Here is a 27,929-nt window from a genome sequence, read left to right as displayed (position 1 = left end):
TTTATGCTCCCACTGTTTTTATTAAAATTTAAAAGTAATTTTTGTTGTAATGTGATAAGAAGATTAATCTTACTAAGATGTCTCACTTCATTTCTTTTTACCCATATTATGATAATAAACACGTATGACTTTTGGAACTAACTAATTTCTGGTTATTACATTTATTGTTACACTAGATTATCCGCTTGACTTCTTAATTAGAGATGTTACATTCAAGTCTCAAGAGAAGAAAAAAGAAATCTCATTCAAAATCTCTACAGTTTTCTTTAAGCAATTTCATTAGATTACCGAATCCTATTCAAGTAAATTAATTGTGTTTCTGATATTACAAAGACTCGTTATTCCAATAATCTAGACAAGGTTTCAACTAAACTTAAGTTAGTAATCCGATTGATATATAATAATCCGACTTTTTAGTTATATATAATTTAAATTTTATTCAAGTCTTAAGTAAAATTTTTCATGGGGTTGAATTAATGGAATTCTTCAAAATAGAGACGTTGTATATCAATATAATTGCCTTTAGGAAAATGGAATTTAAAATAGTTTTCAACTATTCCTTAATCAGATTGGAAGACTATATATGTATCTTGATTATTCATCTAATTAAGGTGCTCTATGCATGACCACTGAACATGCATGAAGTGAAACTTCCATGGATGCGTTGAATCTATTCTTTCTCACATGTACACGACATACATGTATATTATTATCAAATTACTTTTAAGTTAATAAAGAATTTGTATAAATTTTATTTGGATATTTCTTTTATTTGTCTTATATTCATTTTTTGTTTATATTATTGTTATATCGAAAAGAATATTTTCAATAAAGATGTTATCGAATTCTTTGACAATCCAATGTCGGACAAGTTAGACATCGATCATTGCTAAGTGACAAAATATTTTGATCAACTTTCAAATACATGTTAGAATTGACTTTGGATTGGAGCCAATTACGTACTCCGTTAGGTACTCTCTATTAATCGATTGATACAAATACGAAAGTTGAAGTGGCAGACTCGACTAAGGTCAACCGTGTCAAAGAAGAGATCAGCAATACAATTTGTTAGTCGAAAAAATAACAAGTTGTAAACTTCGAGGTGGAGAATAACTACACTGGATTCATCAAGGATGGTCAATCGATGAAGGAGAGAATGTTGATCGACTAAGACTCATCGAGAGAGAGTGAAGCAATCGAAGGAAGTTAATAAGTGAAGATAGTTGGTGGCAGTTACAGATAGCACTCAAAGAGCGGAAACGGTTACTCATGGGTTATTGTACGTGGAAGTTACATTTCAATCGGATTGGTTGAAGAGTCTTATAAATAGGAGAAGACTCGAAGAAACAAGGGTTGGAATCTTTTCAGAGAAAACACTCATACTCACTCACATCCCCAACCACTTTCTAAGTCAGTCAAGAGCATGGTTCTGAAAACCGGACCGGACCGGTCGGTCGAATCGGTCAAACCATGAACCGGCAGTATTAACGATCCGGTTAACAATGTAAAACCGCTAATAAAAAAACCGCTAGCAAACCGTTGAACCGGCCGAGAACTGGTCGGTCAGACCGGAACCGAAACCGGACGGTTTGAATAAAACTGTGTCGTTTTGGTTCCCGCACGGATGACTTCCCTTCCCTTTGCCTTCAGTCTTCATTCCAAACCCCTAATCTAATAGCTTCTCCCCAAATCAAAAGAGGAAGTTGAAACAGGAAACCCTAGCTTCTCCACCACTGCCGCAAGGACTGCCGCCGTCCGTCGCGCTCAGGCACTACCATCGTCGTCTGGTCGTCCGTGGTTCTTCCTCCTTCAAGAATCGCAGCTTCTTCTTTCTCGAGCTCGGTGCGTCAATCCCTGGTATCTGCTCCGTCGCGCTCCTGCTGCCGTCCATCGCGCGCTCAGGCACCATCGTCTTCGTCTGGTCGCCACAGGTTCTTTCAACCCACCACCGTCTTCTGAGTTGTGTTCGTTTCCTAGCCTCTGTCTCCGTCACGATTCTGCCCCTCTTCTCAGACTTCTCAGAAGAAAAACCCTTCTCCATTCCAATTTCCTTCCTTCGAGTTCAGAGAGAAGAAGCTTAACAAAGAAAAAAACCCTAGGCTTCGAAAGTCAGTTCACTGCTAACTTCTTCTGCGTTTTTTATTTATGCCATGTTCAATGATTATTTGATTACTGATTATTTGAATGTTTCGTGTTTTAGTTTTTTATTGAATGATTATTTGATTACTAATGAGCTCTAGTTCTGTTGTGTTGCTATTTTTGTGTGTTGTGATTTTTTATTGAATGAGCTCTGATTCTGCAGTGTTGCTGTTTTGTGTGTTACTGTGATGCTGTTTTGTGTCTTCTTTATTTTTTATTGACATGCATCTGAGTGATATCACCACTGTAAGTTAACTACTTGCTCTGTTGATCTGTTTTTTATTTCTGAATGTCATGTCACTTGTTATGTTGCTTCTGTTGTTTTAGTATTTTTTAACTTTTGAATCTGCTGCTTTTTGAATTTTTGTTGATAGATTTATTGATTTTAGGATTTAGGGTGATTATTTGTTACTGTTTTTTAATTTTAGTTGCTGATTGTTATAGATTTTTGGCTTTGTTTAGTATGTTGTGCTGATTGTTCTTTCTTTCTGGCTCTGTGAGTGTTGTTCTGTTTTTGGTCTGTATTTGATCTTGTTCAAATTTAATGATTTTGTTATTGGCTCCTGAAAGTTAGGTTTCTTTTTCTAATGTGCTTAACATCAGAAAGATTTGGAAAAATTTGTTACTCTTTGTTAAGAATATGCTGAAACTTTATTAACATTTGGCTGAAACTTTGTTAGATAGATGGGATATGCCAAACTGAAACTTGAACTGTGAAAGATAACCTGTATTCTAATGCTACTTTACTTCATATGTTATTGTTTCTCATTCTTGGTGTTTTTGAAGTCCCTTATACCCTTGAAGCCACTTCCTCCATCATGGACATCTGAGGTGAGGTTGATCTCCCTCTTGTTCTGTGAAGACTTGTCTGTGAAATCAATCCCCAAGTTGTTCAACAGGTTTTGGATTCTTCATCTGATTCAATGATGACTTGGTATCTTGCCCTTGAGACTGGACAATTTTTGGTTACATTATTGGCTACTGGTGATGCAGAATGGTCATGTTGGATTTATGTTGTCATGCTATTAGTAGATGACCAAATATTTGTTATTGATTTGGTTAATTCAATGTTTTTATTTTGTAACTATCTTAATGAGTTCAATAGTGATATAATGACTAATGAATGATAAATTGTTAATAATGATGAAATTAAAGGTTATATTAGATTTTGGTTGATGATGTATTTTATATTTGGAAGACATTTTAAATTTTATGTTAGACTATATTTATTTATAATTTATATTATTTTATTATAAAACAGTTTTTTCGGTTAGACCACGGTTAAACCGGTTAGACCAGTAAACCAGTGAACCAGTGATTAGAACGGTTCAATGACCGGTCCGGTTTTTAAAACCTTGGTCAAGAGTCTTTTTCTTTGAATGGTTCCTTTCATGTCTTTATTTTTCATTTAAATTCTCTGTCACTTTTTTATGCAATTTATCTTCTTTGCAATGTCATTTCAATCTCTTTAAATTCAGCAACTTTTATCTTTTCCAACCTTTACCTTTTAATTTGTCCTTTATTTTTTCAAACACTTTTCCTTTATGTAATTTGATTTTCCTTTTATTCAAATCTTTTATATTTTATTGTTCATTTCGAATTTCTGTAAAGCTTAGTTCTCTCTTCTTTGTCATTGTCAAAGGTATGGATTTTGATGCAAATAAAACTGGTACTCACAAAGAAGAGTAGGTTTTGCTCCCAGACCATTAGATATCGAACCACAATCGATTTGCTAAAAATCAATAAAACAAATTGGCACACCTAGCAGAATAGTTTTAAAATTTAATTGTATCAAAATTTTTTGTTTTCAACTGTTGCATTGTGCATACAGTGTTGATATTTGGTGCATGCGATTAAGAAGTTGTAGAATTATTACCATGTCTGTAGAAGTTTCCAATGGCAATGCAGAAACAGGTAATAATGCCCCAATAACTGCTATACAAATTTCTGCAAATTTGATTCCACATGCAGAGTATAATTCTGGGAAGAATATTGTCGTTATTGCTGCAAGTGTTGGTGGTAGTGGGTGAAATCCACGCCCTATGATCACCCTAATGCAGAATCAACCACAAGTAACTGCAGGTTGGCCTCCATTTGGCCTTCTTCCTGGCTATACACTTCCTATGGGCAGTGACACATTTCCAGTCAGTTTTGAAAATGCGCCAGGTACAATTTCTAACCAACTTTCTTTTTCATATGCTAACGTTAGTCGAGATTACCAAGTGGGCTCCTCGTCGAATAATTCAGGATCGATGGTTGGGTTTTGACAATATATTGATGAAAGTCATCATGATTTAGTCAACTTGTTGACTCACCAGATGACTACTATTCTGAATCCTATCCTAGTTGACAATGAGTCAAAATATGATTGACTGGTTAAACAAGTCAAGAAAATTGCCCAAATTATCGATTATATGATGAGGGGCAGCCTATTTTCCAAGATTTGGTAGTAGACCAAGAGAATGTAGGATATAATGAGGGGAATGTATTTAACAATCCTGGAAGGGAAGAAAATATCCCTTATCTCGTTCGACAAGATCAAAATGCTGATGAAGTTTTGAATAGACTTTACATACAGCGTGGATATCAATACCAGGTGACAAGGATTGTTGAAGATGTCCTCAAAAGAATGGGTATCAACGTGGGTTTCATGCATTGGCCATATTTTATTTCTGCTTTCTCTACTATAGCGCAAATGACAGAAGTGTCAAGGGGTGCAAAAAGTCCTAAAATAATTACAAAATTTGCAGGTGAGGCTAGAGTATCAACTGTCGAGCATATAGCTCGCTATATGGTCGAATTAAGAAATTTGGCAAATAAGGAAAACCTGAGAATAAAGTTTTTTCCTTCTTCGTTAACAAAAAATACTTTCATTTGGTTTTTAAATTTGAGACCCAGTTCGATTTTGACGTAGGCACAATTGAAAAATGTTTTTCATGCTCAATTTTATAGGGTTGGGTTGAATGTCTCATTGATAGATTTGCTTGCAATAAAACGAGACAATGGAGAATCGATAAATGACCATATAATTCGATTAAAAAATACTCGCAATCGATGTTATGTGTCGATCCCGGAAAGCGAGATCGTCAAAATAGCCATCAAAGGTCTTGGCTTTTATATGGGTTGAAAATTACTCAATGTGCATATTCCTGATTTAGCTCATTTGGCTGAGAGAGTTCGACAAGTTGAAAAAATAAAAGAAGAAAATAAGAAAGAAAGAGAAATGGTTGAATATGAGTTTGTTGAAAATAATATTTAATGATGATAAGTATTTTTGCTTATACATATTGGAACCCGTTGGAAGGAGTTACATACTCTATTAAAGTATGTACAAGTATGTCTATAAAAAAAAGAAAAAAGAAAAGAAGTTATGGAGAAGCGGTTCTTGGCCGTTGTTAGATATAATTGTGGGAAAGAAAAAAAAACTTCTCTTTTCAAACTTGAAACGGTGAAGTTGGAAAAGAAATTTTTATGGGTCATGATCATGATATTTTTGAATCATTAGATGTGACATCCTCTCTGAGCACAATGAAGTATCAAAATATGTTATTATGATTTAAAAAATATGTTGTCATAAAAATTCAATGAGGTATCAAAAATGAGTACCGCTGAAAATATTCAATAAAATATCGAAGGTCCAATAGTTCGGTAAAACATCCACCTTGCCTCAAGACGTCGAAAATAAATACTTGAGGGCATTTCTTATATCGAAGATAATTTTTCTTCAATAAATTGAAAAAAGAAAGCATCGTTGAAATATGAAATTTCTTTATCAATTTTATTATTCTTGACTCTTCAAGGATGACACGATGCTTCACTAATATTTTGTGATGCACTACGTGAAAATATTTGTATAATATATAAAGTTGATCAAACAATTATTTGGGGTCAGTTTTGATTTGGTCAAACCATTGAAGACCAATTCTAACAAAAAAGAGTAAACTAGACACTTAGAGGCTGGATTTCTTCATAATCCACGAGATAATTATTCACCTTCGTTTCGTCGATCCCATGCTATTGGAGTTGGATGGATCAAGAATTGGCAAGAGTTTGGTGAATAAAAAAACGAGAGAATACCAATCGCAACAGGCTCAATGTAGTTATTTTGATCGAGACCATGGAAGAGATACCATTTTTCGAGATTGAATTGGTAGTAACAAATGTGGTCGACAATTGCGTCGAGTTAATATTGGATATTCCTTCTACCTCAATCCGATGAGGGGCAAATTATTCTCCTTTAAATCGAATTGTCTTTCTAGTAGATAGTGAAACAATTTTGAAAAGAAAAAGTCATACTGATTGAAAGAAAAGACAAAGCAGTTGAAACTCCATTCCTACAAATGAATTCAACTATGTCGATGAGAAATATTTTGAGGAATAAGATGAAGAAGTGATAGGTATCGTCGTCCAAAATATTGAATAATAGTAAGTATTTATATTTTCTTCCTTCTAGTCGAAAAATAAATACTTAGGGGACATTTGTTATATCAAAAATAATATTTTCGATAAAGATGTTATTTAATTCTTTGACAAGCCAATGTTCGACAAGTTAGACTTCGATCATTGTCTAGTGCCAAAACATTTTGATCAACTTTCAAATACATGTTAGAATTGAATTTTGATTGGAGCCAATTACGTACTCCATTAGATACTCTCTATTAATCGATTGATACAAATACGGAAGCCAAAGTGGCAGACTCGGCTGAGGTCAACTGTGTCGAAGAAGAGGTCAACAATGCAATTTGTTAGTCGAAAAAATAACAAGTTGTGAACTTCGAGGTGGAGAATAACCACATTGGATTCATTGAGGATGGTCAATCAATGAAGGAGAGAATGTTGATCGACTAAGACTCATAGAGAGAGAGTGAAGCAATCGAAGGAAGTTAATAGGTGAAGATAGTAGGTGGCAGTTACAGACAGCACTCAAAGAGCGGGAACGGTTACACATGGATTAATGTACGTGGAATTTATATTTCAATCGGATTGGTTGAAGAGTCTTGTAAATACGAGAAGACTTGAAGGAACAAGGGTTGGAATCTTTTCAGAGAAAACACTCATACTCACTCACATCCCCAACGACTTTCTAAGTCAGTCAAGAGTCTTTTTCTTTGAATGGTTCCTTTCATGTCTTTACTTTTTATTTAAATTCTCTGTCACTTTCTTTTCATGCAATTTATCTTCTTTACAGTGTCATTTCGATTCCTTTAAATTCAGCAACTTTTATCTTTTCCAACTTTTACTTTTTAATTTGTCCTTTACTTTTTCAAACACTTTTCTTTTCCGTAACTTGATTTCCGTTTTATTCAAATTTTTTATGTTTTATTGTTCATTTCGAATTTTCGCAAAACTTAGTTCCTTCTTCTTTGGCATGGATTTTGATACATTTTATTGGTACTCACACAGAAGAGTAAGTTTCGCTCCCAAACCATTAAATATCGAACTACGATCGATTTACTAAAAATTGACAAAATAATTATTATGTTATAAAATTATTTATTCCAAAAATTTAAGTCAATAAAAAATATATATAAATGATAATATCACTAACACATATATTCATATTAAAACTTGGGTCAATGTGTTCTTAATATCCAACCTTTTGGCTTCATAGATTTTAAATGAACTGTAAAGAAAGCTTTTTGGTTTTGAATAGTGATTTATGTATATATGTGCTTAAGGGAGACGCACATCGAATCGTCTTTTGTACATTTTGGACTTCATGGTTACGTTATACTTGTATGATTAATATTCCAAAATCAAGAGATATATCGCACTAGTGGTAATTATTGAATTGCTTAATACTAAGGACAATAATAATGTATGTAGTCTAGAAATTAATCGTTATCTCTTCGAACGCTCTCATAATTGGGGTCTGAATTAAAAAATTATTAATGTTCCACTTCCACACACCACATATATCTACAAGCATACATATATATTCTAAATCAAAGCATCGGTTTGTGTGTGTGTGCGTTTTTTTTTTTTTTTCTTTTAAATCCTCAGTCTATTTTTGCTAGCTATGATTAATGTTGAAGAAAAGGACTTGAACCAAACGTGCCACTTTAATAATTTCAGTACAAAGTATTTTGGAATCAAGCCAAATTCAATTAAACTACAACAAAGGGCACTTTAGTAAAAATCAAGGAAAAGGGACAAGAGAGATTCCAAAGCAAGGCCTTTCATGATTCCATCAACACTATCAAGAAACCTCCGGAGAATAGAAATCGAGGGTGCTTTCGACTTTATATTAAATATGATCTATACTTTACATATAGCATCCTAATTCCTAATTAAGGGTAGAATAGAAAATTTAGTAATTCAAATTGTTTATATATTTACTTCTTCTCTTCTATTTTCTCTTTTAACTTATCAATACATCTAAATAGAATTAATTTGTATAGAAATATATTAGTAGATTTTTTTTTTGGTGACTAAATATATTAGTAGATTGATAATATAATTAATCAGCAGATGTATCTATCAAAGTTTCAATAATTATAATTAGGAAAAGTATAGGGAGTTAAGTATCCACCAATCAAGAATTGAACAACTCAATTAATAATGATTAATTATAAATTATTTTTTTAAATTCAAAATGTAATTGACATTAATGGCATTTTTTAATCAAGACTTACTTTAATTTGTTTTTCCTTCCACTCACCATTCATTGTATAAAACCACAAATCCTAATCCCTCTTTCCAATGCGTTGCCGCGGTTTCATCCTCGCGCGTCATCACCGGTCGTCCTTGCGTCCTTCTCCGCCACCTTATTTACCGTTCGTGCAGGAAAGACAATCACCATTACGCTTCTACTTCACCCTCCTCGCATCCCATCGCGACTCCCCATCGCTCGCCCGACGCACCCTCGCCGCTCGCAACTCCCCATCGCTCGCCACTCGCACCCAACAACTCTCCATCCGTCGCGACGCAGCCACCACCAGGCCTCCATTCGCGACGCGCGATCAACTACTCCGATCCATGGTGACTCCTCCACTCATCGCAACGCGCCACCGCGAGTGCACCCACTGTCTACGCAACGCCGTCCGAAGACGTCGGTCGTCGGCCACCCTGCGGCTCTTCTTCTTCTCCTCCTATTTGGTTTTGAATGATTTTTTTAACTAGTTTTTTATATTTCTTTTTTCTACATTTCGAATGATTTTTTTATTAGTTTTGGATGATTCTTTTTTCTATGTTTTGTATGTTTTTTTTTTTAGATTTGGATGATTCTTTTTATTAGTTTTGAATGGTTTTTTCTTAGAATTTAGATGGTTTTTTATCTTATGTTTTGGTGTTTTTGTTTTTTGGAGTTTCAAAATTTTTTTTGAAAGAAGAATTAGTGTTTGCGTAATAAATGATAAAAGGTGAATTAGAATAAGAACAGACAATTAATAATCATTAGTTTTGTATCTTTAAAAAAAATTAAATAACCACTAATTAATAACAATTAATATCATTTATTAATATAGAATATAATTCAAAAATATTTGTTGAATTATTGTTGGTTAGAGTCCTCTTGGTTTCCTAGTGGAATTGTTATGAGTTGAAGCTATGGTACCAATGTTGTGGAAGGATTTATTATGCGTTGGGTGAGTTTGGGTTTGATTGATTGAAACAAGAAAAGGTGTAAGAATCATTCATTCATTGAATTCATAGTAATAAGATAGGGAGGCCCTGTTTTCTCTCTTTCTTTTGTTCGTTGCTATATATGCATATGCATGTGTGCATAAACCTTATTATTAATAATGGGGTCTCTTGGTTTTCCTTTATAAGTTTGTAGCCTAGTGTGTACTATATTCTCAAGAGGAAATATATAAATAAATAAGGAACAAAAGAAACAAAGAGAAAATCTAGGAAAATTGATATTTTCACAGGACTCTTATGATCTTTATTAGTTAATTTATTTATGTTGGCAAATTCTTGATGAACTGCTACTACTAACTTTTATTTTAATTTAGTTAGTGAGTGAAATGTTCGTTGGGAGGCTCGTGCTTGTGCATGCCCACCTATTGAGCCGAGTAAGATTGCAAGAATCTAAGTCTCTCCAAAGAGATAAAAAGAAAGAGAAAAAGAAAATTCATTTAGATATGTGAAGGTGACTTTACTATACCCTCACATGCATACTATATTCTACTATATTCCCAACAACGCTACTATATCATACCTTCCTCACTTCACCAAAAGATATTTAAGAGGTGAAATGAACCTTATTTTTAACAAAAATCATAATCAATTATTTATTATTTTAAATGTATGTGATCACTCATCAATTTGATTAACGAGCTTAAGTAATTCATGCAAACAAAGAAATTATTACTGGTACTTAAGAGAAAAGAATCTAGGTAAAATAATATATTATATTAGATATATATCAAAATCAATTATTAAAATTAATTATTAGTATAAAATATATATTAAAATATAAAATATATATTAAAAATAAATTAAACAACACATATTTAAACACAAAAACATGATGATTTATTTTAATAATTAACTTTAGATTGCGATTGAAAAGGAGACGAAGACTGACTGAGAAATAAAGATTAAATTAAATCTCTCTAATCTATGTTATGTTTGGTATAAAATATATTGGATTGAGTTATTTCTCAATAATATATTTAATTTAAGATAATATAAAGATTAAGAGATAGATTTAAAATTTCAGTTTCTATATTTAAAAATTTGAATCCTGTATATTTCCACTTTCTTAAAATACTGAAAGGATTAAAATTTTGAATTTCAAGACTAAAATTTTAGTTTTAATCTCTGATCTTTACATACAATACTGAATATTAGTCTCAATCCTAATTTCTAAAAATAAATACTACTTTAATCTACACATAACATTTTTATAAAATAATTCCATCAAAATTGATATTATTGAATGTTTTGGATCCATATTAATATATTTAATTAATACGCTATTAGAGGTAGATTGATTTGAACTAATTTTATTTAACACAAATTAAGGCATAATTTTAGACTTGTAATTGGATGATTGTGAAGAAGGACCCACTTCACCTTTGAATTCAATATATTTTGAGGTCCGCTTGTTTGTTGTTTCTATCTCCTTAGCGTCTTCTTAGAAATGAGGAAGATGTTTATATAGTTCTCGTTTTATAATTGGAACACATAGAAATGTGGTAGCACAACGTAACAAATATTCTAAAGACAGAGCACCCAAAAAACAAAATTTTAAAAATGGCCAAAATATGTTATGGAGTATATGTTTTATCATAATCAAGTTTATTATTAATTTATTACAGTGGCTCTGGATTTATTATAAACAATTTGAAGGATGTGTTCAACAATTCTCATCATCATCACTTGAAAGTTTATTACACAAAGCACAACATAAACAATTTTTTTCTGGTCTCACCGTTTAAATATTTACTATATAAATTAAAAACCTATTATACATTAACTTTAAGAATTCTGGTATGTGAAAGCAAGCGAATATCTTCTAGAGAATTTATATTTTCCTTCATTCTCCCATTTCCAAAGAATTATTGTTCAAAATTGAAAAACACATGTTAAACCAAAACATACTACATCGGTCAAGGACAAGTACGAAGACATTTCAGTGACTATGGTGGTTATACAAATGTCATTAAAATTAAAGTTATATGTTTTTAATATTTTAATAATATTTTTATTTTGTTTTTTAAATTAAAAAGAGTTATTAAATAATAAAAATTTATTATTTTAACTTAAAAAATAATCTAGAAAACCGTTAAAAAATTTAATTATTGAAAAAAATTTTAGTACCAAAATTATTAAAAAAAGACTAATTTCTATAATATTTAAAGAGAATGACTAATTTATTTTATAAAAAAAATATATCATTGAGTCATTTTTTCATTTATTTCTTTTTATATTTTCTCTTCAATTATCATTTATGACAGAAATTTATTACTGCAAATTAAAACACCAATTCACTATTGATGACCATTATGCATATACACAACATATACACTTTTATTTATTAGGAATATTAGAGACAAAATAAACAGTCAAAATTTGTCTTATTTAGTATTCATTTATTATTACAACAATTAATGATTATTAAATAATGGATATTTTGGCAAATTCATTTTTGTTATCAAACATTCCCAATCATTTAAAGCTTTTTGCCACGCTTTTAAAGCGTGCTGAAAAGTGCGAAAAAAGCATAGCGATAGTTTTTTGTCACGCTTTTTGAGTTATCAGCACGCTTTTGAAAAGATCACATCCGCAAGCGTGCCGATTGCTTTATCACCACGCTTTTGTTGATCTATTGGCACGCATTATCTATTGCCACGCTTAAAAGCGTGGCCGTATGTATAACGTTATAGCCATGCTTTTAAAGCGTGCCAAAAAGCAGACATACAACCACGCTTGAAAAGCATGCCAATAGTTAAAACATATGGCTACGCTTTTTAAGTCCCTAAATGTGAACCTATTACCACTCTTTTAAAGCGTGGCTATAGCTAAATCAAATTTAAAAAAAAAAATTAGGTAAAAGCTTACATGTGAACACTCAAATTTATGTTCCTATATTCAATACTTGGTAAAAGCCTACAACATATCATCTATATACATGTAACGGCCGTATACATAAAATTTACAAATATAAACAAAAATGAATTTCAAAAAAATGAATTAAGAATTATGCAAGACACAGATTTTACAAATTGTCTCTAATTGCTTTACTTTCTTTGGATATTTCCTTCACTTTTCGGTTCAATCACCCAGTTGACCAAAGTCATTAGCCCCTGGAAAATATCATATGCATAGTGTTAGCCTCTTATCACTTCTATATTTATTGAACATTTAAAGTATGAAACATTGCAAATAGCAAACCAATATTGTGATAGTGTGCACCAAACCATGTAGTGACTAGAATTTGTTCTCCAAAATAATGCCCTAACACTCTAGGATCACATTGGATCAAATTACTACAACAAATATGGCCTTTAGCAACCCCTTAAAATCGTTCTCTTAGATAGGTTTAGACAACGGTTTTTTATAATGTTATTGTTGAATTCAATTTTTTATTATTTTATAGCAACAAATTAAAACCGTTCTCTTTGACTATTTTAAAGAATGATTTTATAACCGTTACCATGATTTGTATTTAAGCAACGGTTTTTTATTGTTGTCTAAATAATTGTACAAAAGAAACGCATAAAAACCGTCGCCAAAATGCTACACTTTAAAACCGTTCTATTAGATGGTCTTAGACAACGATTTTTACAGTGTTGCTGTTGAAATTCAATTTTTCATTACGCTATAGTAACAAAATAAAACCGTTCTCTTTTACTATTTTAAAGAACGGTTTTATAACCATTACAACAATCGTTTATGAAACAACAATTTTTTAATATTATTTAAATAATTATATAAATTAAACAATACCAATAAAAATAATTTTAAATAATCCTATAAAATCAAACTATTTTTTTATAAATACTGAATTTATAAAATACTCAAAAACTATTATTATAAATATATAAAAAATATTTTTTTGAAAAAAATAAAATTAAAATAAATTTATAATAAATATTATATATTTTTGTTATAAATATATAACAAATATTATTTTTAGAAAAAATAAAGTTAAAATAAATTTATAATAAATATTATATATTTTTATTATAAATATATAACAAATATTATTATAAAAAATAAAATTAAAATAATTTTAGAATAAATATTATATATTTATTGAAAAATTTCACACTAAGATAAACTGTAACATAACCAATGACTCTAATCTATTCAAAACAAACCATCAGAGCGCGCTCTTCCTCCCTGCACCATCAACCCTAACCCACATCAATCGAGGCCATCAGACTCAAAGCCATCATCGCATCGCAGCTCACCATGTAGGACTAATCCACTGTCGAAGGAAAGAGTTCCCGGTGCGCTGTCCTTCTTCCCGAAATCGTTGCTGCATCCTTCTTCCCGAAATTGTCGCTGCGTCCTTCTTCCCAGCATCGCTGAGTGTCTCCTCTCTGCAGCATCGCTACTTCTCCCCTCTCTGTGGTGTCACTGCTTCTCCGTTCTCTGTGGCCTCCTTGCTTCTCCCCTGTTTTGCTTCTGCTTCTGGTTCGCTGCTTCTCCCCTGTTCTGCTTCTGCTTTGCTGCTTCTACCTCGCTACTTCTGTTTCACTGCCTTGACTGATTATGGGTTGTGCTTCGCTGCTTCTGCTTCGCTACCTTGGCCGTTTGTGGGTTGTCATCTGTGGTAAGTGGTCTTTTTCTCTGATTTTCTTTTGTTTAATTAGGTCTTGTTTGGGTGTTGGCCATTTTTGTTGGAGTTAAGAAGAAGAAAGGAAAGTGGTGTGTGAGTTTTTGCTTTTGCTTCTGTTTTGGCGTCTTCACCAATTATACACACTCCTATGTCTTCTTCTTTGTGTTTGTTTCAGTCCTTTGAATAGTGATTAGAGTTTGGATTATGAGATGAGATGTGATTAACTGATTATGGGGAGCTAAATAAAGTATGCGAATGTGAGATTTGCTAATATTTTATCAAGATGGGAGTTTGACCAGGACATTTGATGGTAAAGAAAACATAAAACAATTTTATTGAATAATTTTTATATTATTATTAATATCTTTATTGAATAATTTTTATATTATTGTTAATAATTTTTATGATTGAGTAACACTTTGACTATATGCGAAGAAGATAAAAAAAAAGTTTCATTACTGTTAGAGACGATGGTTTTCTACTTTGTATATCACTCTCAAGGATATACCTGTAGACAAGAAAAAAGAACTTTCTTCTAAATCTACTGCTACGGCTCACAAGAATTCTAGAGAAGTAGATTCTAGAATGAGTCAAGATTTGAAGAGAAAAGAGACCACAATTGTAGATGATATTGAAGAGTGTGGCAGCTTGCAAGAAAGGCCAACTAAGAAGGGAAAAATACGTTAATTTGCTTCAATGCCAATTGATGCATTTCTTCAACTTAACAATAAACCTGATGGTGAAGAGCAATTGAATGAGAATGAAGGAGATAATATAGAGGATCAGGACAAGGATTATATTAAACTAACTAAGGCTGAGGATATAGACAATACTTTGAAAGATAAATTTTTGGTCTCCTTAAAAATATTTTATGACATCATTTCTCTTTAAATTTACTACTGTGAAAACTTTATATATGATGACTTCTTTGTATAATAGAGATATATTTTAATAAATAATTTATTGGATATATTAATTGGTAGGGGCGGCAGGGTGGGTTGAGAAAGAGTGTTTAGTGAGCATGATGATGAAAATGGTGGTATGTGAGGACATGGCTTTTTTGTTATTTTCATTAATAAGCACGATTAAATTACTCGAGTTGATTAATTTGAGCTAGGTTTTCAACTTCTCTTACTTGAATTCAATTCTATTTTTCAAGACTTTTCATTTTAACAAGGTATCATGATTCTATTTGTTACATCCATCATAATATTGCTCTTTAGGTAAACAGTATAATAGTTAGAATCAAATTGTAAGGGACAGTACCAACTTAGTTGAGTTAAGTAGCAAAAGCCGAACAAGAAAATCAAGACTCAAGTGTTAAATAGTTAGTTTTTTTATAGTAGTTGTGAGAGTCTGTGACTTTTACTTAGTGCACTAGGCTATAAATAACTCTCTCTATGTAATTGAGGTGTAATTGCTATTATTTTTCTAAATAATAGTTCAGTTTACTTTCACTACAAGTTATCTGTTTTTCTAGCTTCTGCATCATTTCTATTTAGTCCTAGTTCATTCAATGAATTAAGAGGGAAAGCTTTCACAAATGAGGTTGGTATCAATTTAAGCAAAATAAATATTGCTCATAACTTATTATAATATTTTTAATTTTTCTTTATTTCAATTTCACGTTTCAAATCACGTAAAGTTATTATGTTTGCGTACTTGTATTTGGTGGGCTAGTTCCCCACACGCGCACAAGTTACGCTCGTGGGTTTGAAGAGCACCATGAATTTTATTTTCACATTACAATTTATATTTTATCAAGCGATAAATCTATCACTGAAATGAGATCAAATAAAATAAAATCATGTCTTAGTCTTTGTCTTTGAAATTATAAATATTAATTTGATTATATTATAGCTTAACTAGATTTATTTTGTTGAAGACAAATGTCCTTTGTATGTCTAAATAGGAACAATATCTGAATAGGATCTGTACTCATTAATTGTATAAGAAAAGGTACATGTACATACTATGATATGATATAAGAAAAGAATCTCTTTGACTCTTTTTACACTTTGACTTTAATTTTAGAAGCAGATTCTAGTTTCCTACGCAGCTTGGAATAAATCAATAGCAATAGTGAAATTATGGAATTTTATTCATTTGGCTGAATGGATGAAGCTATTTTTTTTTCAATTAAATATATATAAATCAATAAGAGGGATGGTATATAATGCTAAAAATAATAATGTTTTAGTCTCTTTGAATATATTATTGTAATTTTAATTAGTCTCTTTGTATAGAGACAACAGTTAAGAAAACACGAGGACCTACACAATGTTTGAAGATTCATGTAAGACAGTTGGAAGGGGATTAAAGTTAAAGAAGCTATTTGAGAATATGTTCAAGTGAGGATATTAGTCTTGTTTCTTTTAGAAACTTAAGGAAATGTACACATATATGTTATTCTTACTAGCAAATAATATTTATGTTATATAGGCTAAATTTATTATTCCAATTGAAGGATAAAGGATAGTCCTTGCTCGTATCAATGACAACTGGAGACGGTATAAGACCACAATCAAGAAAACTCATTTTTTGCCATACAAATGTGTTAATGAGATGCTGAAAAATCATCCTAAAAGCATACCTGAGAGTTATTTTCGAAAGTTAATTGCTTATTGAAGAACTGAAAAAGTTAAGGTAAGACATGTGAAACTTAGTATAATTTGTAACACCCCATTACCCTAAGCCTTACCTCTAGCCATAAAGCAAAGGATAACGAAGTGTCACGACAGTTCTAAAGCTTATAATATATTATATATATCCAAAAATTTATATAACTAGAAACCCGATGAATGAGTAAAGCTCAAAGTCGCATAAAGCAGAATTATGAAACGCAAAGCGTTCACACTCGATAACTAAACACGTAGGCACGGACAAAACTAAGACATAATAGATATATAAAACCTTGTAGATAGCTCCAAGATACACAAGGTAATAATTTAAGTAAACAATATATATATAGTTTTTGAAGTTTAAAACAGCTTATACAACTTATCTCGCAAATCAAGCCTCTAAGGCCATAAAGTCTAAAAGAGAAAGGGTGAGAGAAAGTACTACTACAAAAAAAAATCAATATACCAAAAGAGAGCATAAGATCTTCCGCTCCGTCACCATCTCACAACACACCGAGGTGAGTTACGACCTGTATCTGAAAAACAACAACAACATATGGTATGAGAACCTAAGGTTCTCAGTAAGGTAATAGTGCCCGATATGTAAGATGTAAGGTTCTTGAAAAGGCAATCCTAGAACTTCACATCGATACCGAAATTCAGTCTTAACGAAATATATAACTTAAACCATAAACAGTAAACAAGGTTATCTAAACTTAGGGGATTTCTAACTAATACTAATCACACCGCTGTATCCCATAGCCTTCGCCAACCTATCCTCCACGCGATCCCATCGCCACCGCCTACCTAACCTCCTCAGCACTAGAAAATCACAAGTATATATAAACAAGTAATACGCAAGTAATATTCATGTATAGCAAGTAATTCAAGAAGCAAGTAGGCATATTATACATTTAGGCAAACTGCAAGTAATCAAAGCAAACAAGCACATAAGAGATCCATATGATGAATGCATATCCTATTTGGCTCGTGATATCACTTGTCGATTCAAAATGTCAACCCGACACATCCCTAGGATGTCGACTTTCTGCCACGACCAGGGTTATTTCACTCTCTAAAGTGCCCAACACCTTATTTTGTGCCCCGAAAGTTATAGGTCCCGGCACACTCTTTTGGGCTATAGTGCCCAAGTTCACTCTGGCTGCAGAAAGGTTATGTGAGCGGGAGACTGCCACAGTCCTCACATCTCAACGTAGGTGGGAGACTACCTCGGCCCCTATGCCGGTACCACTACCTCGACAAGCGGGAGACTACCACAGACCTTGTCCAAGGCGCATAGTGACTTACCAATCATTATAGTTCATTAATACATCACATCTCATAGCACAATTCCTTTTATACACAATCCAATCTCATAATCAAATATCAATATCTCAAGTTCATCACCAACATCTCAAGTTCATCATCAACCCAGCCACCATTACTATACAAGATAAACCACTGATAAACCCATATTTTATGATATATATTGTGCTCAATTTGAGTGATTTATTCAATCTTTCACCCACTTATTCATGTTAATTGCATGGTTTTACTTTTCCTTCCTTATTATGTGATGTATGTGAAAAACATGTTTCCTATGCTTTAAAAATAATTATTTTAATTACCCTTTACTTCCATTCGATGCCGTGATTCGTGTGTTGAGTAGTTTCAGATCTTCTAAGGCAGAAATGACTTAAAGGATGGAAAGGGAACATACAAAAATGGAAGGAAAGCACAAAATGGAGTTTTTGAAGAAACTAGCAGTGATGCGACCGCGTGATTGACGCGATCGCGCGCCATAAGCGAAACGCATATGACGCGGACGCATGACTAAAGCGACCGCGTGACAGAGGCCACGCACCAGAAAGTACAGAAAACGCTCCCAGCGATTTTTGAAGCCCTTTTTGGCCCAAATCCAAGTCCAGAAGGCACAGATCAGAGGTTATGAAGTGGGAGAATGCATCTATTCAAAGGAGAGTCTCCAATTAGTTAGTATTCATGAATTAGATGTAGTTTTGAGGGAGAGGTTATCTCCTCTCTCTTTTAGGATTTAGAATTAGGATTTCTTTTTGCTTTCAGGATTATCTCTTTCTATCAGGTTCAACATTCCTTTTTATTTATCTTCTCAATTTAGTTTATGAATTCTTTTATGTTACAGATTATTCTTTGAATTAATGTTATTTGAGGTATTTCAGTTTATTATTGCTCTCTTTTATTTATGTTACTGTTGCTTCCAATCTGAAGACATTTCTATTCCAGTAGATTTACTTTTTCCCTTTTGGTCTTGGTTAAGAAATCAGTAACTCAGGAGTTATCAAACTCAACGTGATCGATAATTGTTATCTTTGCTAATTGAATTGAACTTCAATAATCCCAATCTTTTTCTAGGAATTAACTAGGATTTGAAGATCAAACTAATTAGTCACTTGACCTTCCCTTGCTCTAGTAAAGGTTAACTAAGTGGAATTAAGATTCAATTTTCATCATCATTGATAAGGATAACTAGGATAGGACTTCCAATTTCTCATACCTTGCCAAAAGTGTGTTTTACAGTTGTTTATTTATTTTACAGTCTTTTACTTATTTTAATTGCAATTTAAATTACTTATTCCTCATCTTCAAAACCCCGATTTACAATCTTCATAACCAATAATAAGAACATACTTCCTTGCAGTTCCTTGAGAAGACGACCCGAGGTTTAAATACTTTGGTTATCAATTTTAAAGGAGTTTGTTACTTGTGACAACCAAAACGTTTGTAAGAAAGGTTGATTGCTTGGCTTAGTAACTATATTTGCAACGAAAGTTTACTATAACCTCTAAACCATCAATCTTCAGTTCTTTCAAAATGGCGCCGTTGCCGGGGAACTGCAATCGTGTGCCTTATTATTGGTTATTGTAAATATTTTTCTTTTACTTGTTTATTTGTCTTTATTTTCCCCTTTTTATTTCCATTAGCTACTATGAATTCTCACCCCTCTCGCTTTGAGTTTGGTTCTAATATTGTTGAAAGGAGTGAAAGTTATAATAGGAACATGCATCAAGGTCAGAGCAATGAAAGATGGATGGAGCCAAGAGGATCTGATCAACCCTTTAGGCAACAACACCCTCCAAGATATCATGGAAAAAGACCATTCTACAATGCATACCAAGCCAATAGACATGGTGGACAACCTTGTAGTTACCAACAAGCCCCACCCTGTGCTTATAGACCATCCTCTCAACGTAACTTCGAACCACCACACTCACAAGCTCCTTTTCACCATTCACCACCATATGATCCTCATTTACCCCAATTCCAATCTAATTACTCCCAAACACCACCACTTTCCCATGTACCACGTCCAAATTCATCACTCCGAGAATCAGAGGTTCACCTCAAGGAAACAGTAGATCAACTTCAAACAACCCTTCATCAACTGGAGCAAGCTGTAAGTCAATTATCTTCTAGACATTCGAACATTCAAGGACCTCCCACAACCCCATGTGGACAATCTAAAGAAGAGCGTAGCATGAAGGAGATACTAGAAACTCCAGTGGACAGAACAGGGCATGACTTCGTACTGGAACAAGTAGAGGAAGCTGTCATTGTAAACGAAGAAGAGTTGTTGAAGACTTAGGAGACGCTGAACTTCCATGGGAATCCAGAGTTATGGAGAATTCTGTCAAAAACGTTACAATTGATGCTAAGGAGGATAGTGCACAACTCCCAAAGCAAGTCTTTTATGAAGAACTAGACGGAATAATCCAAGAAGCAAGTTTCCTTGATGATGATAATCTCAAGTCAAGTTCTCCCAGTAATGAACTTGCATCAGCAAGTGAATTCTTTGAGATCGAAGAATCTTCCCCAAGTGAATACGAAGATGATGCAGAGGTAGATTTCTCTCAACCTCCCGTTTATGACTTAAGTGACGAGGAAGACATAGAAGGATTTGATCAGGACATGGATGCAATTGAAGAAGTCTGCAAGGAAGTGAAGAAATTCACCGAAGAGCACAAGGGAGTAGAACTTACAGAACCACTGGAAACACCTATCCCAAGGCCATTACCACCCAATACAAGCTTCAAGTGGGTACAATCCTTAACCTTTAGCTTTATTTTCCCACTTGAATATGGTTTGCTTGAAACAGATGGCCAGCTTAGAGCTCTCTACGGCTTTAAGAGTAAGAGGAAAATGGCTCGCACTCAGAGCTGGTGCACAAGGCTCAATAAGGTTCCACACTTCAATTCGAAGTGCACGGATTGGCATCATGATCAATCGAATGGATCTCAGAAAACATTTGGTCATCTTGGTGAAAATCTACTTTCTAAACTGCCCGGATGGAAAAATATAGATCAAGACGAAGGCAGATTTAAAAGCAAAGTTTGGGATCCTGGAATCTATTCTGACATTCGTCACCCCGGGAGCCTGACAATCTGCTTGAAGATACTTAGAAGCTTTATATGCCTAGTTTGGGACCCCGGAGGCTGTTGGCATTCCAAACATTGGTGGAGATTTCTGGACGAATTTAAGCGCAAGTCTCCATAACATGAAGCTCATCCAATGTCCAACTTAAGGACTTTAACTAAAAGTGCTAGGTGGGAGACAACCCACCATGGTATGGTCGTTTCTTTTTCAGTTTTATTTCGTGTTATTTATTTTTGTTTTCCTTTTCAATTGAACCTGAATATTATTCATTCGCATTGCATACTGCATAATTGCATACATGCATAAAAAAAAAGAGAGTAGGCGTGCGACGCGACCGCATCACTCATGCGATCGCGTCAGTTGCGAAAAACAACCCCCCACGCGTCCGCGTCATTCACGCGGCCGCGTGACCTGGAAATCGGCGTAAGGATCTAACGCCCAGAAAGTTGGGCTGGAATCGTGCTGCTGTTGTGCGTTTCGCACAAAACGATCCATGCGGTCGCGTCCATGACGCGATCGCGTCCCTTGCACAACACCAATCCCACGCGACAGTGTGAGCGACGCGATCACGTCGCGTGGATTGCACAACACCCCAAAGGAGACAGAGAGTTGCGCTGAAACGATACCGGAATTGCACGTTTAGCACAATTTCCAGCGACGCAGTCGCATACCTCACGCGACTGCGTCATTCATCCTTTTACCCATTCCATGCGATCGCAATCGCGTCAACCCCCATTCCACCCCAGCCACGCGAGCGCGTGCCCCACACGATCGTGTGGATTCAAATTCGATAACCCTCCCACCACGCGAAACCCTACCCATTTGCGCCCCCCAACCCCCTTCTCCTTCCTCTCTTCTCTGCAACCACCACCACCCACTTCCAGCCACCACCGCCGCCGCGCCACCCCCTTCTCCCTTCCCTCTCTTTCTTCTCTTTCTCTCTCTCTTTTTGCCTTGACCACCGCTGCCACCACCGCAGACAACCACCGCCCACCGCGCAGTCACTGTTGCAAACCCCCTCTCTTCCAACCCCCCTCTTCACCATTACCCCCTACCCTACCCCCATTACCCCACCTGAACCCCCTGCCTCCGAACAGACAACACCGCCGCGCCAACCGCCGCTGCGCCACCCTCAACCACCGCGTCAGCCGCCACCACCACTATTCCCCAGCCATCTCTCTGCCCCACTTTCATTCATCCGCCTACCAGGTTCCGCTGAATGCCACCCTTCTTTCAATTCCCAGTTAATTACATATTTTTCTGTTTATGTTCATAATTAGGCTAGTTAGATATGCATGTTGTAGCGGATTCTAGGTGGTTAGGTAGCCTAGGATGTGGTTAGTGGATTTAGGCCTGATTAATTGCGCTGTTCGTGCTTCTTGTTTTATAATTTTCGCAATTCTGCTGTTGCTATGATGTTAGTAATGTTCATATGTTGTTCTTACTGTTCATGTTGCTATTGCAAATGTTCTTTCTTGTTCACGCTAATTATATCTAATTGCAGTTTATTTTAATTCATATGAATTGTCCTGCTTACTGTTTATTTTCCGGGAACATCCAATTTTAGCCAGAATGCTGCCCAATTTTCTGTAAACTGTTTTGTTTTCATTCATGTCTTGGTTTTGGCACTTTGAACTCTGCTTTACTCTACTTTTACCAAATCAATTCATGAATACCAGGGCAAGCTTTCTTATTCTTTTTGATTTCCTGGTTCATAATCTGTATTTTTGATGTTTAGCTTCCAATTTTTGATTCATCATCAACCTGATTCCCTTGTTTGGATATGAGTTAACTATAGCTTCTAATTGAGAATGCTTGTTACTTAGAAAATGATCATCATGCCACTTACTCTAACCCACTTTTTACTAATTCACTAATTTTAACTTCCTAAACTCTTTTTTTCATTCCTAACCAACCTAACCTTCAAAACATCTCTTCTGGTTTTTCACTATTCTCTTTAACCTTCTAACCAAGGCATGATGATAATTTTTCCTAATTAACATGATTTCTAATACATTTTGGATTGTTAATTTTTCTTCTCGTACTTTTAACTCCTACTCAATCCTTAATGCACATTTACTTAACTCATTTTCTTTACTCCACTGCTCCTTTGCCACTATATGCTTATTTTGTGATTTGCATACTTGTTTTCCTGTTTTTATTATATCTTGGTTTTTTGTTTTTCAGGATGTCTGACACCCAAAGAAAAGGAAAGGGAAAGGCAACAACTGGCAAATAGAAAAGAGAAGAATCCTCCATGTCCATCCTGGACATCATGCATGATGACTCCTGGCAGGAGAAACACTTTACCCCGCAGGAGAAGGCTGACCAGCTACTCCCTGCTACTGATCCCATTAAGTTTGCAAACCGATACTGCGAGCTGAAGTATCCGGTATTTGCAACCTCCAGGAACCTGTACCTGGAGTAGACTCTGAAGATCCCAGAAGAACTCCAGCAATACACCTCTGATCAGATCAAACAAAGAAGCTGGTTCTTCTTGGAGAGAAACCTGACTGAGGTCAATGCATCTTGGGTAAGGGAATTTTACTGTAATTACTTCAAAACTTCCCAAGATGTAGTACACCTAAGAGGGAAGCAGATACTGGTCACTGAAGAGGCCATAGAGGATGTTCTGAAGCTCCTGCCTAAATCTGATCAGCCAGATAGTTATCAAAAGGCTGAGGAGGACATGCGCTTCATGAAGTTTGACTGGGATGCCGTCAAGGCAAGGATAGCCCTTGACCTGACTGTTCCATGGATCATGTGTCAGAACACCACCATGCCTAAGGAAATCAAGCGGACATACTTGAACAATGAGGCTCAGCTATGGCATCAGATCCTAAGCAACTTTATTATGCCGAGTACTCACGAGACGGAGCTACCTGCCGCAATGATCACCCTCCTATGGTGTGTGATGGAGGTAAGGACCTGTACCTGCCACGCTTCATTTGGTACTACATGGCCAGGGTCCACGTCCGAGGCACTCTCCCCTTTCCATATCTGATTACACAGCTTAGCCGTCGAGCTGATGTGCCTTGGGAGGATGCTGATGAGAAGCCACCTGCTGCAAAATGCAAGAAAATTATCCCTCACAGCAGGAACTTTCTGGCTTTGGGCTATAGACCTCCATTCCTCACTCCTACTGATGAGACAGCCACACCATCTGCCGGCCCCACTTCTTCTACAGCTACCCCTGCTAACACCACTGCACCTCCACCTGCCTCAGAGCCAGTTTATCACTTAGTGCACCGTCTGTTTCAGCAGCTAGACCAGATGGAGCACCGCAACCGGCGGCGATACGAGAGATCTGAGTGTCACAGCAAGCGACGCTATGAGCACCTGAAGCTGATGATCCGTTCTGGCAGCGACATCCCCTCCGAGCCTGACACCCCATTAGAGCCATCTGAGGAGGAGGCGGATGATCACGAGGCGGAGACCCATCCACAGAGAGAGGCTGCGCAGGCAGGCACGGAGCAAGCTGCGCCCCAGCAGGAGGCCCCGCATCAGATTCAGGCTGCAGACCCAGAGGTTCCTATTCAGTCAGCACCTCCTCTGCAGCAGGCAGATCCTCAGACCACCACCACAGAGACTCCAGCTACCCATCCTTCCAGTGATGACACCCCTTCACACCCTGCTTGAGTGAGCATCAGGGACGATGCTTCATATTAAGTGTGGGGAGATCGCCATTTCTGGCGTATATTTTTTGGTGAACCATTACAGACTCTTTTTACTTTATTATTTTTCTGTATTTTTCTCTTTATTTTTATTTTTATTTTCTCAGTACTTATACATTGCTATTTTCATGTATTTTTACTATATTTCTGTATGTTGCACTTTAGTTCATATTTTAGCCATTTCGTTTAGTTGCAATTCTAACTTATTAGTTATAGAAAATGTGGATAAATTAGTATAATTTACCCTTTTTAGCATAAGATAACTTAGTTTAAATTAAAAATATAAAAAGGAAGTAAACTAGAGACTTTAACAGAATAAAAACAACCCACACCTTGTATATATAGCGTTACATGTTAGTTAGTTAACAACATTTCATCAAGGAGAAACACTAGAACTTTAAAGCCACCTTAAGATTTACATTGAGAATAATGGGAACTCTTAATTTTTACTTGCTTGACATATATAACTGATATATGATTTTGAGTTAGAGAACACACAGCCTGTGAGTTTTGAGCTTAATTGCATGGTTACATTTAAACCATAATATTTTATTTCTATGTGTTTCGCCCTTCTTATTTATTCTGGTGTTCTTTACTTTGTTTTAATCTATATGTCCGATTATAGAATATAGATACATACCAAGAAAGTGATTGAGGCCATTGTTTGATTCTAGCTCACTATTCCCAAATTAGCCTACCTTTTACATCACCCTTGTTAGCCCCCTTGAGCCTTTAAATCCCCTCTTGTTTTATAACCACATTACTAGCCTTAAGCAGAAAAACAAAATAAAAATCCCAAGTTGAATCCTTGGTTAGCTTAAGATAGAAATTGTGTATTGTGTAAGTGTGGGAACCTTATGGGAACATGGATGATAGAAACAAAAGGGTAGAAAGTTAAAAAGAATAAAAATTTTTATTTTTAAAAGTTTTGGGAAGCATGCTCATGTGAAATCAAAATAATTTAATTACCATGTGCATAAAAAAAATAAATAAAAAAATAAAAAAAAATAAAAATAAAAAAATTTTTATTTTTCAGTATTTGAATAAAAGAGATACAAAAGAATTTTCCAAATGCAAAAAGCGATGTACATGGAAAAAAATTAAAATATGAGCTTGTAACATAAAAAGTGGGAAAAATATGGGAAAATAGGTAAAGAAGCCTTGCTTTACAAAACATGTATGTTAAGTGAGATCTTAGACTAATCAAGGATTCACTTAATTAGCTCACTTAGCCTTATACATATACCCTTACCTTTACCTTGACCCCATTACAACCTTAATTAAAGACCTCATGATTTTTGTATGCCTATATTCTATAATTGTTGATTGGTTAGATGAAGAATAAAGTTATAGAAAGTAAGGATAAAAAGAAGAATACAGTGATTAACCCAATAAACACTGAGTGACTAGAGAGTAAACACAAAATTCAGTGAGGGTTCAATAGCTCATCAACATATATCTCTGCTTAAATTATTAATTTTCTTGCAAAATTGTAAAATATTGTTCTCTCCCATCTCAATTGTAAAGGTACTTTATCACTATCTAAGGTTTGGCTATATATATAAGATTCCTTGAGAATGTGAATTAATACAACTACATGTAAGCTTTATACACAAGGGAATAACAAATTAGAATTGCATGATTCATTTAGGTAGTTGCATTTAGAATAGATTGCATTGCATGAGATTCCACCACTTTAACCTTACCTTACTCTTTGTCTTGGATTTAGCATGAGGACATGCTATTGTTTAAGTGTGGGGAGGTTGATAAACCCATATTTTATGATATATATTGTGCTCAATTTGAGTGATTTATTCAATCCTTCACCCACTTATTCATGTTAATTGTATGGTTTTACTTTCCCTTCCTTATTATGTGATGTATGTGAAAAACATGTTTCCTATGCTTTAAAAATAATTATTTTAATTACCCTTTACTTCCATTCGATGCTGTGATTCATGTGTTGAGTAGTTTCAGATCTTCTAAGGTAGGAATGACTTAAAGGATGGAAAGAAAACACACAAAAATGGAAGAAAAGCACAAAATGGAGTTTTTGAAGAAACAAGCAGTGACGCGACCGCGTGATTGACGCGATCGCGCGCCATAAGCGAAACACATATGACGCGGACACATGACTAAAGCGACCGCGTGACAAGGAAAACTCTAAATGACGCGACTGCGTGACCCACACGGACACGTGACAGAGGCCACGCACCAGAAAGTACAGAAAATGCTCCCAGCGATTTCTGAAGCCCTTTTTGGCCCAAATCCAAGTCCAGAAGGCACAGATCAGAGGTTATGAAGTGGGGAAATGCATCCATCCAAAGGAGAGTCTCCAATTAGTTAGTATTCATGAATTAGATGTAGTTTTGAGGGAGAGGTTCTCTCCTCTCTCTTTTAGGATTTAGAATTAGGATTTCTTTTTGCTTTCAGGATTATCTCTTTCTATCAGGTTCAACATTCCTTTTTATTTATCTTCTCAATTTAGTTTATGAATTCTTCCATGTTACAGATTATTCTTTGAATTAATATTATTTGAGGTATTTCAGTTTATTATTGCTCTCTTTTATTTATGTTACTGTTGCTTCCAATCTGAAGACATTTTTATTCCAGTAGATTTACTTTTTCCCTTTTGGTCTTGGTTAAGAAATCAGTAACTCAGGAGTTATCAAACTCAACGTGATCGATAATTGTTATCTTTGCTAATTGAATTGAACTTCAATAATCCCAATCTTTTTCTAGGAATTAACTAGGATTTGAAGATCAAACTAATTAGTCACTTGACCTTCCCTTGCTCTAGTAAAGGTTAACTAAGTGGAATTAAGATTCAATTTTCATCATCATTGATAA

The sequence above is a fragment of the Arachis ipaensis genome, chromosome B1, assembly GCF_059453495.1.
Source record: "Arachis ipaensis isolate K30076 ecotype BB chromosome B1, ASM5945349v1, whole genome shotgun sequence".
NCBI classification, from domain to species: domain Eukaryota; kingdom Viridiplantae; phylum Streptophyta; class Magnoliopsida; order Fabales; family Fabaceae; genus Arachis; species Arachis ipaensis.
Note: the sequence above shows the minus strand (reverse complement) of the source record.